The following is a 13,064-nucleotide window of genomic DNA, read 5'->3' as shown; positions in this document are numbered from 1 at the left end:
TTAATTTTTTGACAGGCAGAGTGGATAGTGAGAGAGACAGACAGAGAGAAAGGTCTTCCTTTGCCATTGGTTCAGCCTCCAATGGCCGCTGTGGCCGGCGCATCGTGCTGATCCAAAGCCAGGAGCCAGGCACTTCTCCTGGTCTCCCATGCGGGTGCAGGGCCCAAGGACTTGGGCCATCCTCCACTGCCTTCCCGGGCCATAGCAGAGAGCTGACCTGGAAGAGAGGCAACCGGGATAGAATCCGGCGCCCCAACCGGGACTAGAACCTGGTGTGCCGGCGCCACAAGGTGGAGGATTAGCCTGTTAAGCCACGGCACCGGCGACTGCTCTATAGTATTCTATAGAGTACATGTCCCATAATTTCTTTATCCAGTCTACTGTTGATGGGCATTTGGGTTGGTTCCAGGTCTTAGCTATTGTGAATTGAGCTGCAATAAACATCAATGTGCAGACAGCTTTTTTGTTTCCCAATTTAATTTCCTTTGGGTAAATTCCAAGGAGTGGGATGGCTGGGTTGTATGGTAGGGTTATATTCAGGTTTCTGAGGAATCTCCAAACTGACTTCCATAGTAGCTTTACCAGTTTTCATTCCCACTAACAGTGGGTTAGTGTTCCTTTTTTCCCACATCCTCTAAGCATCTGTTGTTGGTAGATTTTTGTATTTGAGCCATTCTAACCTGGGTGAGTTAAAACTTCATTGTGGTTTTAATTTGCATTTCTTCAACTGCTAATAAATCTGAACATTTTTTTCAAGTGTCTGTTGGCCATTTGGATTTCCTCTTTTGAAAAATGTCTTTTGGCCCATTTATCAAGTGGGTTGTTTGTTTTGTTGTTGTGGAGTTTCTTGATCTCTTTGTAGATTCTAGTTATTAATCCTTTATCGGATACATAGTTTGCAAAAGTTTTTTTCCCATTCTGTAGGTTGCCTCTTCAGTTTCCTGACTATTTCTTTTGCAGTACAGAAACTTCTCAATCTGATGTAATCCCAATTGTTAATTTTGGCTTTGACTGCCTGTGTCTTTTTGGTCTTTTCCAAGAAGTCTTTACCTATGCATATATCTTGCAGGGTCTCTCCAATGTTCTCCAATAATTTGATGGTGTTGGGCCATAGATTGAGATCTTTAATCCATGTTGAGTGGATTTTTGTGTAAGGTGTTAGGTAGGGGTCTTGTTTCATGCTTCTGCACGTTAAAGATCTCTATGATGACAATTACAAAATCTTAAAGAAAGAAATAAATAGAAGAGGATACCAAAAAGTGGAAAAATCTTCCATGCTCATGGATTGGAAAAATCAATATCATCAAAATGTCCATTCTCCCAAAAGCAATTTATAGATTCAATGTAATACGAATCAAAATACCAAAGACAGTCTTCTGAAATCTGGAAAAAAATGATGCCAAAATTCATATGGAGGCACAGGAGACCTGGAATAGCTAAAGCAGTTTTGTACTACAAAAACAAAGCCAGAGGCATCACAATACCAGATTTTAGGACATACTACAGGGCAGTTATAATCAAAACAGCGTGGTACTGGTACAGAAACGGATGAATAGACCAACGGATCAGAACAGAAACACCAGAAATAAATCCAAACATCTACATCCAACTTATATTTGATCAAGGATCTAAAACCAATTCCTGGAGCAAGGACAGTCTATTCAACAAATGTTGCTGGGAAAATTGTCTCTATTCTTTATCTTATACAAAAATCAACTCAAAATGGATCAAAGACTTAAGTGTAAGATTTCAGAGTATGAACTATTGGAAAAAACATCTTGGAAACATGTTAAGACATTGGCATAAGCAATGAGCTTTGGTAGGACCTCAAAAGCACAATCAACCAAAAGGAAAAAAAAAAAAAAGAAAAGGAGATTGTACGAATTTGAGAACTTCTAAACAGCAAAAGAAACAGCTAACAGAGTGAAGAGACAACTAAGTGAATATGGAAATATTTGCAAATTATTCATTTAAGAAAAAAATTGTTATTCAGAATATATAAGAAACTCAAAAAATTCATTAACAGTAATCAAAGTAATATATATCTTTTTTAAGTTAAAAACAATCTCAGAAGTTTGGAGATTGGCTGATATTTCGGTTTGGCAGAACCATCCAGGCCTCTGTTATTGGACTTTTAAAGATTTATTGATTTATTTGAGAGAGAGATTGACAGAGAGGGAGGGAAAGAAAGACACATTTTCCATAAGATGGCTCACTCTCAAAATGGCCAGAACCACCCAAGTACATGGATCATCACCTGCTGCTTTCCCATGCGTATTAGCAGGAAGCTGTATTGGAACTAGAACAGCTTATATTCAAACAGGTGCTCCAATATGGGATGTCGGAGTTCCAAACATAGTCTTAGTCACTGCATCACAGCACCTGCCCCCATCTAGCCCTCTCCCAATTATATCACAGAGGCAACTTCTCCCTGCACCTTTTTTATAATTAGGACTCCAACAATGGTTTTATTGGCACATATAGTTCTATAAAGTAAAAATAAATAAAATAAGCATTATGACTAGAACAGATGCTTACATATTTTAAACCTGTTTCTTGTATATATAGCATTTGTGTAATAAAATAGTCAAAATATCAAGTTCTATCAAGCTTCACATTATTTTTCTCAGTTATGGAAACATTGATACTTAGATTCATTATGGTATTCAATACTACTGGGAGTAATGTAGAAATTATTTTGAAAGTCTACTTTGTAATACATCTGACTCATTTTAATGATTCTTTTAGAAGCTCTGAAAGTCACTGTTTTTTATTATGATCACATGATTGATTTTAGAGTTTACATACTTTTCAGTACGATTTAAATTTATATTTATAATGTATATATAATGTCATTGTTAATTCAGTTGGCAAAGTAGCCCTCCTCAAAAAAAGTGACTGAGATTTAATTTATATTTCTGACTAGAAGAGAAACATACATGTGTAAATTAATGGGTGAATAGTGAAGTTCTAAAGAAACTAAGAAGTTTACTATGTAGAGGCTTTAACTCAATATTTACATAAAATGAAGATTCAGTTACTATATTCATAGCTAACATAATCATGAGAGCAGAATTCCTCCTAGATGTTCTCCATGGTCAGTTACCTTGGTAAACGACAGAGGAGATTCGCCTGAGCTGCCCCCAGAGCGAGGGCTGAAACCCACCTAACAGGGTTATAAAACAAGAAAAATGACTTTAAACCTAGAATTACCCTGAACAACCCCCTCCAGACAATACTGAGTGTGATGTTCTTATCTACCGGAGAAGCAAATGATTTCTGTCCAGTGATCAGAACAAGCCACAAGTTCCTTTTGATAAAGGGCAGGCAAGGACATACTGGGCTAAGGGAGAAAGAGAAGAGTCTAGGTTCTGCTTTCAGGACTTGTATCTTGTTCCATTGTATATAAATTATTTTCTTTAAGACTCTCATTTTTTCGGACCTTCTTTTTTTTATATATTAAACTTTTATTTAATGAATATAAATTTCCAAAGTATAGCTTATGGGTTACGATGGCTTCCCCCCTCCCATAACTTCCCTCCCGCCCGCAACCCTCCCCTTTCCCGCTCCCTTTCCCCTTCCATTCATGTAAAGATTCATTTTCAATTCTCTTTATATACAGAAGATCAGTTTAGTATATATTAGGTAAAGATTTCAACATTTTGCCCACATAGCAACGTAAAGTGAAAAAACTACCATTGGATTACTAATTATAGCATTAAATAGCACTGTACAGCACATTAAAGACAGAGATCCTACATAATTTTTTTTTCAAATTAATTAATTTTCTATGTCATTTCCATTTTAACACCAGGTTGTTTTTTTTTTTTTTTTCATTTCCAATTCTCTTTATGTACAGAAGATCAATTCGGTATATAATTAGTAAAGACCTCATCAGTTTGTGCCCACACAGAAACACATAGTATAAAAATACTGTTTCAGTACTAGTTATAGCATCACTTCGCTTTAGACGACACATTAGGGACAGATCCCACATGGGGTGTAAGTACACAGTGACTCCTGTTGCTGATTTAACAATTTGACACTCCTGTTCATGGCGTCAGTAATCTCCCTAGGCTCTAGTCATGAGTTGCCAGGGCTATGGAAGCCTTTAGGGTTCGCTGACTTTGATCTTATTCCGATAGGGTCATAGTCAAAGTGGAGGTTCTCTCCTCCCTTCAGAGAAAAGTACCTCCTTCTTTGATGGCCCCGTTCTTTCCACTGGGATCTCACTCACAGAGATCTTTCATTTAGGTCTTTTTTTTTTTTTTCCATGATATCTTGGCTTTCCATGCCTGCTATACTCTCATGGGCTCTTCCACCAGATCCGAATGCCTTGAGGGCTGATTCTGAGGCCAGAGTGTTGTTTAGGACATCTGCCATTCTATGAGTCTGCTGTGTATCCCGGTTCCCATGTTGGATCTTTCTCTCCCTTTTTGATTCTATCAGTTAGTATTAGCAGTTACTTGTCTTGTTTGTGTGATCTCTTTGACTCTTAGACCTATCAGAGCTATCAATTGTGAGCTGATATTGATCACTTGGACTAGTGCAATGGCATTGGTACATGCCACCTGGGTGGGATTGTGTTGGAATCCCCTGGCACATTTCTGACTACACCATTTGCGGCCAGTCCGATTGAGCACGTTCCAAATTGTTCATCTCCTCCCTCTCTTTTCCCACTCTTAGATTTAACAGGGATCACTTTTCTGTTAAAATTTAAACACCTAAGGATAATTGTGTGTTAATTACTGAGTTCAACCAATAGTACTAGAACAACAACAACATTTCCACTGAAATCTGGTACCAGACAGGGATGCCCTCTCTCACCACTGCTATTCAATATAGTTCTGGAAGTTTTGGCCAGAGCCATTAGGCAAGAAAAAGAAATTAAAGGGATACAAATCGGGAAGGACGAACTCAAACTATCCCTCTTTGCAGATGATATGATTCTTTATTTAGGGGACCCAAAGAACTCTACTAAGAGACTGCTGGAACTCATCGAAGAGTTTGGCAAAGTAGCAGGATATAAAATCAATGCACAAAAATCAACAGCCTTTGTATACACAGGCAATGCCACAGCTGAAGAAGATCTTCTGAAATCAATCCCATTCACAATAGCTACAAAAACAATCAAATACCTTGGAATAAACTTAACCAAAGACGTTAAAGATCTCTACGATGAAAACTGCAAAACCTTACAGAAAGAAATAGAAGAGGATACCAAAAAATGGAGAAATCTTCCATGCTCATGGATTGGAAGAATCAATATCATCAAAATGTCTATTCTCCCAAAAGCAATTTATACATTCAATGCAATACCCATCAAGATCCCGAAGACATTCTTCTCAGATCTGGAAAACATGATACTGAAATTCATATGGAGACACAGAAGACCTCGAATAGCCAAAGCCATCCTGTACAAGAAAAACAAAGCTGGAGGCATCACAATACCTGATTTCAGGACATACTACAGGGCAGTTGTTATCAAAACAGCATGGTACTGGTACAGAAACAGATGGATAGACCAATGGAACAGAATAGAAACACCAGAAATCAATCAAAACATCTACAGCCAACTTATATTTGACCAAAGATCCAAATCTAATCCCTGGAATAAGGACAGTCTATTCAATAAATGGTGCTGGGAAAATTGGATTTCCACGTGCAGAAGCTTGAAGCAAGACCCATACCTATCACCTTACACAAAAATTCACTCAACGTGGATTAAAGACTTAAATCTATGACCCGAAACCATCAAATTATTAGAGAGCATTGGAGAAACCCTGCAAGATATAGGCACAGGCAAAGACTTCCTGGAAAATACTCCAACAGCACAGGCAGTCAAAACCAAAATTAACATTTGGGATCGCATCAAATTGAGAAGTTTCTGTACTTCAAAAGAAACAGTCAGGAAAGTGAAGAGGCAACCAACAGAATGGGAAAAAATATTCGCAAACTATACTACAGATAAAGGATTGATAACCAGAATCTACAAAGAAATCAAGAAAATCCACAACAACAAAACAAACAACCCACTTAAGAGATGGGCCAAGGACCTCAATAGACATTTTTCGAAAGAGGAAATCCAAATGGCCAACAGACACATGAAAAAATGTTCAAGATCACTAGCAATCAGAGAAATGCAAATCAAAACCACAATGAGGTTCCATCTCACCCCGGTGAGAATGGCTCACATCCAGAAATCTACCAACAACAGATGCTGGAGAGGATGTGGGGAAAAGGGACACTAACCCACTGTTGGTGGGAATGCAAACTGGTTAAGCCACTATGGAAGTCTGTCTGGAGATTCCTCAGAAACCTGAACATAACCCTACCATACAACCCAGCCATCCCACTCCTTGGAATTTACCCAAAGGAAATTAATTTGGCAAATAAAAATGCCATCTGCACATTAATGTTTATTGCAGCTCAATTCACAATAGCAAAGACCTGGAATCAACCTAAATGTCCATCAACAGTAGACTGGATAAAGAAATTATGGGACATGTACTCCATAGAATACTATACAGCAGTAAGAAACAACGAAACCCAGTCATTTGCAACAAGATGGAGCAATCTAGAAAACATCATGCTGAGTGAATTAAGCCAGTCCCAAAGAGACAAATATCATTTGTTTTCCCTGATCGGTGACAACTGAGCGCCAAAGGGGAAACCTGTTAAGTGAAATGGACACTATAAGCAACAATGAACTGATCAGCTCCTGTCCTGACTTTAGATGTACAATGTAATACTTTATCCTTTTTAGTTTTTCGGCCCTTCTTACACACATGGACTAATATCTACATAGCTGCCTTTACACTGTGAGGCAACAGGTGATCATCAGGTATTCGCAGCCCTGCCATCTCCATGGGAGACCAAAATTGAGTTCTTGGCTTTGGATTATACTGGCCCAGCTGTTGTAGGTATTTAGAAAATGAGCCAGACTATGAGAGGTATCTATGTCTCAGTCTGTGCTTCTCAATCGCTCTCTGCCGACCCAACGTAAAAAAAAAAAAAAAAAAAAAAAAAAAAGAATAAATCACTATCTTTATTAATTGAGAAAGGTCTATTACAAATAAAATTATAATAATCAAAAAGGTAAGGATATATTTTTATTTCATTCAAGTCTAACTCAAACTCCTTCATTTAGATACTATGTGTAGATCAGATGTCTGAATATTTTAAGTTTATTTAATATTTGTCTTTGTCTATTCAAGCTGTCAGGACACCATCACTTAAAACGGATGGTTTATAAGCAAGAAACATTCATTTCTCAAAGATTGAGATCTCAAAAGTTCAAAATCAAACGCTTGTGAAGGTCTGTGTCCTGCTTTATGAATCACAGCCTCCCAGCTGCCCCTTCCTATGATGGAGAATGAAGGAGCATCTTGGGGCCTCTTTTAAAAAGAATCTAATTTCATTCATGACGGCCCAACCCTCATCACTTAACCATTTCTCAAAGTTTCCCCCTTTTAATATTATCAAGTGAGAGATTAAGTTTCAACACTTGAGTTTTAGAGGGCTACAGATACTCAAACCATAACAATGTTTGAATCCCAAAACTTAAATCCTACCTATTTCTCTGAGATGCAAAATTTATCTTCAAAAATGAGCAATTATATTGTGAATGGCCATCCTTTTCTTTTTGTGTGTGTGTCTTAATTTTTTTAGAAAATTTTTATTTAATAAATATAAATTTCGAAATTACAACTTTTGGATTATAGTGGCTTTTCCCCCCACAACCACCCTTCCACCCACAAACCATCCCATCTCTTACACCCCCCTCCTATCCCATTCTTCATTAAGATTCAGTGTTTTGTTTTGTTTTGTTTTGTTTTTGACAGGCAGAGTGGATAGTGAGAGAGAGAGAGACAGAGAGAAAGGTCTTCCTCTTTGCCATTGGTTCACCCTCCAATGGCCGCTGCAGCTGGCACATCTCACTGATCTGAAGCCAGGAGCCAGATGCTTCTCCTGGTCTCCCATGCGGGTGCAGGGCCCAAGCACTTGGGCCATCCTCCACTGCACTCCCGGGCCATAGCAGAGAGCTGGCCTGGAAGAGGGGCAACTGGGATAGAATCCGGCACCCCAACTGGAACTAGAACTCGGTGTGCCAGCGCCGCAGGAGGATTAGCCTGTTAAGCCACGGCGCCGGCCAATATTCAGTTTTAATTATCTTTATATACAGAAGATCAACTTAGTATATACTAAGTAAAGATTAAAAAAAAAAAAGATTTCAACAGATTGCACCACAGACACATATAAAGTACTGTTTGAAGACTAGCTTTATCATTCATTCTCATGCACAACACATTAAGGAAGAGATCCTACATGGGGAGTAAGTGCACAGTAACTCCTGTTGTTGATTTAACAATTGACACTCTTATTTACGATGCCAGTAATCACCTGAAGCTCTTGCCATGAGTGGCCAAGGCTATGGAAGCCTCCTGAGTTCACAAACTCAGACCCTATTTAGACAAGGCCATAGTCAAAGTGGAAGTTCTCTTCCCCCTTTAGAGAAAGTTACCTCCTTTGATGGCACGTTCTTTACACTGGGATCTCACTCACAGAGATCTTTCATTAGGTCATATTTTTGCCACAGTGTCTTAGCTTTCTATGTCTGAGAAACTCTCATGGGCTTTTTATCCAGATCCAAATGCCTTAAGGGCTGATTCTGAGGCCAGAGTGCTGTTTAGGGCCTTAGACATTCTATGAGTCTGCTGTGTATCCTGCTTCCCATGTTGGATTGCCCCCCCCCCCTTTTTTTAAAGATTTTATTTATTGGCCAGTGCTGTGGCTCACTTGGCTAATCCTCCATCTGCAGTGCCAGCACCCCAGGTTCTAGTCCCAGTTGGGGCATTGGGTACTAGTCCTGGTTGCTCCTCTTACAATCCAGCTCTCTGCTGGGGCCCAGGAGGGCAGCGGAGGATGGCCCAAGTGCTTGGGTCCCTGCACCCACATCGGAGACCGGGAAGAAGCACCTGGCTCCTGGCTTCAGATCAGCACAGCACTGGCCATGGCACCCATATATAACTCTACCTGTTAAAATTAAAAAAAAAAAAAAAAAAAAAAGGACCTCCTGTGACCTTGCTGGAGGCAGATGGTTCCTTTAGGAAAAAAAAAATAAGATTTTCTTTATTTAGTTGAGAGATAGAATTACAGACAGTGAGAGGAAGAGACAGAGAGAAAGGTCTTCCTTTCCTTTGGTTCACTCCCCTAATGCCTGCCACGACCGGCTTTGTGCTGATCCAAAGCCAGGAGCCAGGAGCCTCTTCTTGGTCCTGGGTGCTTGGGCTCCTGGCTTTGGATGGTGCAGCTCTGGCCATTGTAGCCAATTGAGGAATGAATCAGCAGATGGAAAACCTCTCTCTCTCTCTCTCTCTCTCTCTCTCTCTATCTGCCTCTCTTCTCTCTGTGTATCTTTCTCACTGAGTTTCAAATAAATAAATAAATCTTTAAAAAATGTTATTCTTATTTAAAGGGAAGTTTTGCCATAAATTTAAATTTCATATGGGATTTTAATCAAAATTTTACAAGGCATTTTTTCACAAACACAGTTTGTGTATTTCCCATTTCCTATAAAAATATAAATTGAGATATGAAGTTAGAGTTAATTTGTATTTCACATTAGAGAGAAAATGATGACAGATGGAAATGTGAAAATTGAAAATTACTTTAGAATGGTCTTAAAGCCAAAAGAGACATCAGTATCACAAATCAATTTTTACTTTCAATTGACAAAATAATCTCAATGTATGTATGATGGGATACAGTTACAGCTACAAATAAAAAAAGGATATCCAAAGCTATAAAAGGTCTTTAGTTTGTACAATTTAAATTATGCTTTACAAATACAAAATTTTCATAGAGAAAAGTTATGGTAAATTCCATCTTGGCTCAAATATATAGCTTTATAATGTATTATACATTATTGAATAAAGGCACAACACTTAAAAGTAGAAAATTGTCTATACTTTAATGCCACCATGCATTTAGTATTTTCATATTTTCATAGTTCACAGAGTTAAACAATATTTTAATCACAACTCACAAAAAATGCTAGTTTATTTTTTCAGAGTATATGCTATTCCCATAAAGAATATCACTAATATTCTATTTTTCTTCTGATATTTTTAATTTTCTCTTTATTCATTTTTAATATTTGGACCACATGAAGCTATGAGTACAAATCATATTTAAGTTACAACAATGAGATTTTTAGTGTTTTTGAAATTTATTTGAAAGTCAGTGTTAACAGAAATATAGGGGTAGATGAAAAATAAGAGATCTTAAATATTCTGGTTCACTCATACCATGGCTTCAATAGCTGTGTCTGGGCTGGGTGAAAGTTAGGAACTACAAACTCCATCTGAATCTCCTATACAGATGGCAGGGTGCCCAGTATTTAGATTACCATTGATTGCCTTCCCAGGCATATTAGCAGGAAGCTAGATTGGAAGTGGTATAACCAGGACTCAAATCAAAGCTCTGATATTGGATGCTTGCATTGCAAGTTCCAAATTAATCCTCTGTGCCCTCTAAAACACTAGCTCATCTGTTATTATTTCAGAGTTATTGTTTTATAAATATAATCACAATGAATTTAAAATACTAAGAAATGGATATGAAGTGGGAAAAGTGTTATTATATGAATTTAAATTATTAATAATTTTCAAAAGCATAAATCTATCCCTAACTAAATACTTGATATATGGGGGAAATGGAAAGGAGAGAGTAGGGGGTGGTGCTGTGGCTTAGCATGTGAAGTCTTTGCCTGCAGTTCTGGCATCCCATTTGAGCTCCCAGTCACATACAGGCTGCTCCACTTCTGATCCAGCCCTCTGCTATGTCCTGGGAAAGAAATGGAAGATGGCTCAAGTCCTTGTGTCCTAGCACTTGAGTGACAGACTAGGAAGAAGCTCCTGACTCCTGGCTTCAGATTGGCTCAGTTCCAACCTTTGCAGCCATTTGGGGAGTGAACCAACAGATGGAAGACTTCTCTCTCTGCCTCTCTGCAATTTCACCTTTCAAATAAATAAAGAAGTCTTTAAAAAGAAAAAAAAGGACAGACTATACATATATATATGTGTATAAGCAAATATATATATATGTATGTGTATATGTAGACGTATACACATAAAATATGAATAATTCTTAGATGTAGTGATCCGTTTTCTATTTTTCAATATGTAAATACAAGTAGCGATATATTGGCAAAAATATAAATATCTCTTCTTATCAGTATAATTGGACATTTTAATTATATTTACTAGCAGGAAATAAATGGATCATTATCAACGGAGGAAGAGACAGAAATAAAGGTCTTCCATCTACTGCTTCATTCTTCAAAAGGCCACAACTAACAGACTTGGGCTGATCCTAAGTCAAAAGTCAGGAGATTCCTCTGCGTCTCCCATGTGGGTGCAGGGGTCCAAGCACTGGGCCAACTTCCAACGCTTCCCAGGCGATATACAGAGAGCCAGATTGGAAGAGGAGCAGTAGGGGCATAAACTGGCCCATATCCCATGTCAGTACCACAGATGGAGGCTTAGCTTATTATGCCACAATGCCGTCCCCCTCATCTATTACTTTTAATACCAAATATTTTTTTCTCTATTAGTACATGATGATTTATGAATTTTATAAAAGATGAAAGAAATCAAAACTTTCTTTTTTTAGATTCAAAGTAATTTTACAGGAAAGTTACATCACTAGGTTTTCAGTGATTCAGCTTTAGAAACTTTATATTCAAGTTTACTTCTGGGTATGATTTGAGGTATTAGAGATATTTGAGCAAATTTGATAAATATTGTTATTTAAATACAGTATAAGTAAAAGTGATAAAAGATAAGGTAGAACTTGTGTTAAAGCATGTTTTTAAAGATTTATTTATTTATTTGAAAGGAAGAGTTACAGAGAGGCAGAGGCAGAGAGAGAAAGGACTTCCATCTGATGGTTCACTACCCAGATGGCTGCAAACGGTGGAGCTGCGCGGATCCAAAGCCAAGAATCAAGAGCTTTTCCTAGGTCTCCCATGTGGGTGCAGGGGCCCAAGAACTTCAGCCATCTTCTACTGCTTTCTAAGGCCATAACAGAGAGCAGTATCAGAAGTGGAGTAACCTGGACTCCAACTGGTGCCAATATGGGATGCCAGTGCCACAGGCAGTGCCTTTATCTGCTACACCACAGCACCAGCCCCTAAAACATTTTATTCAAAAAACTCATATAATTTTATAGAGAAACCAAATCTCATTACATAAATGGCTTTTACTTGTGACTTAATAACACAAAGTTTATGTGAGATTATAAAAGGAATGTTGCTGATGAATTTCTACCATCAATTTACTATATAATCCTGGATAACTCAAATAATATCCATGATTCTTAGTTTTCTTTCTGTCATAAAATAATTACAATATTACTTTATGAAATTAATCAGGGATAATTGTAATAATCAACATGGAAGTAGTTTTTAAAAGTCCATGTCTTAATTTTAACAACAATAACAAAGCAACAATAATAAAATTGCTTATGATCATCAATTATATTATTTAATCTTGCACACTGGATCTCTTTCTCTAGTACTTAATAATTTATAAAGCAAAGTAGATAAGATCATTGTAGTTGCCTAGTTCTTTCTTTCAGTCTTATGGGTAGTTTTACAAATGATCAACACCTATATAAATAAATGTTTTGTAACATAAAATTTCTAAAACCTTTTCTCAGGATTCTTCCAGTGTCTGAATTGGTAAATACACTTTTTGAATATCTTTTAATTTACACATATGAAAACAAATCATTTTTCCAAACCTAGTGCTGACAGAGCCATCAGATACAGATCTCAGGGAGTAGTAACAGGATGAGAGTGACAATGATGATGATGAAGATAGTGATAAAATTTTCATGTTTTAGTGTTTTAGGACAATGCAATCCCCATATTCTGTTTTTTAAATCCATCAGCTTTTAAAATTCTCCTGATCATATTGTTGGCTATGTTACTATAGATTAAAGATAAAGAAACAAACAACAACCAAAAAGACCACAGCCTACAACTAACATGACACCAA

The 13,064-nt window shown here is 37.5% G+C and overlaps 1 pseudogene; it reads right to left on the bottom strand.

The window, feature by feature from the left end:
• Positions 1 to 13,064, bottom strand: part of LOC133765255 (polyadenylate-binding protein 1-like) — a 39,718-nt pseudogene that overhangs the window by 9,414 nt on the left and 17,240 nt on the right.

Source organism: Lepus europaeus, chromosome 8 (genome assembly GCF_033115175.1).
Source record: "Lepus europaeus isolate LE1 chromosome 8, mLepTim1.pri, whole genome shotgun sequence".
Lineage (NCBI taxonomy): Eukaryota > Metazoa > Chordata > Mammalia > Lagomorpha > Leporidae > Lepus > Lepus europaeus.
This window is presented reverse-complemented; position numbering and strand designations above follow the sequence as displayed.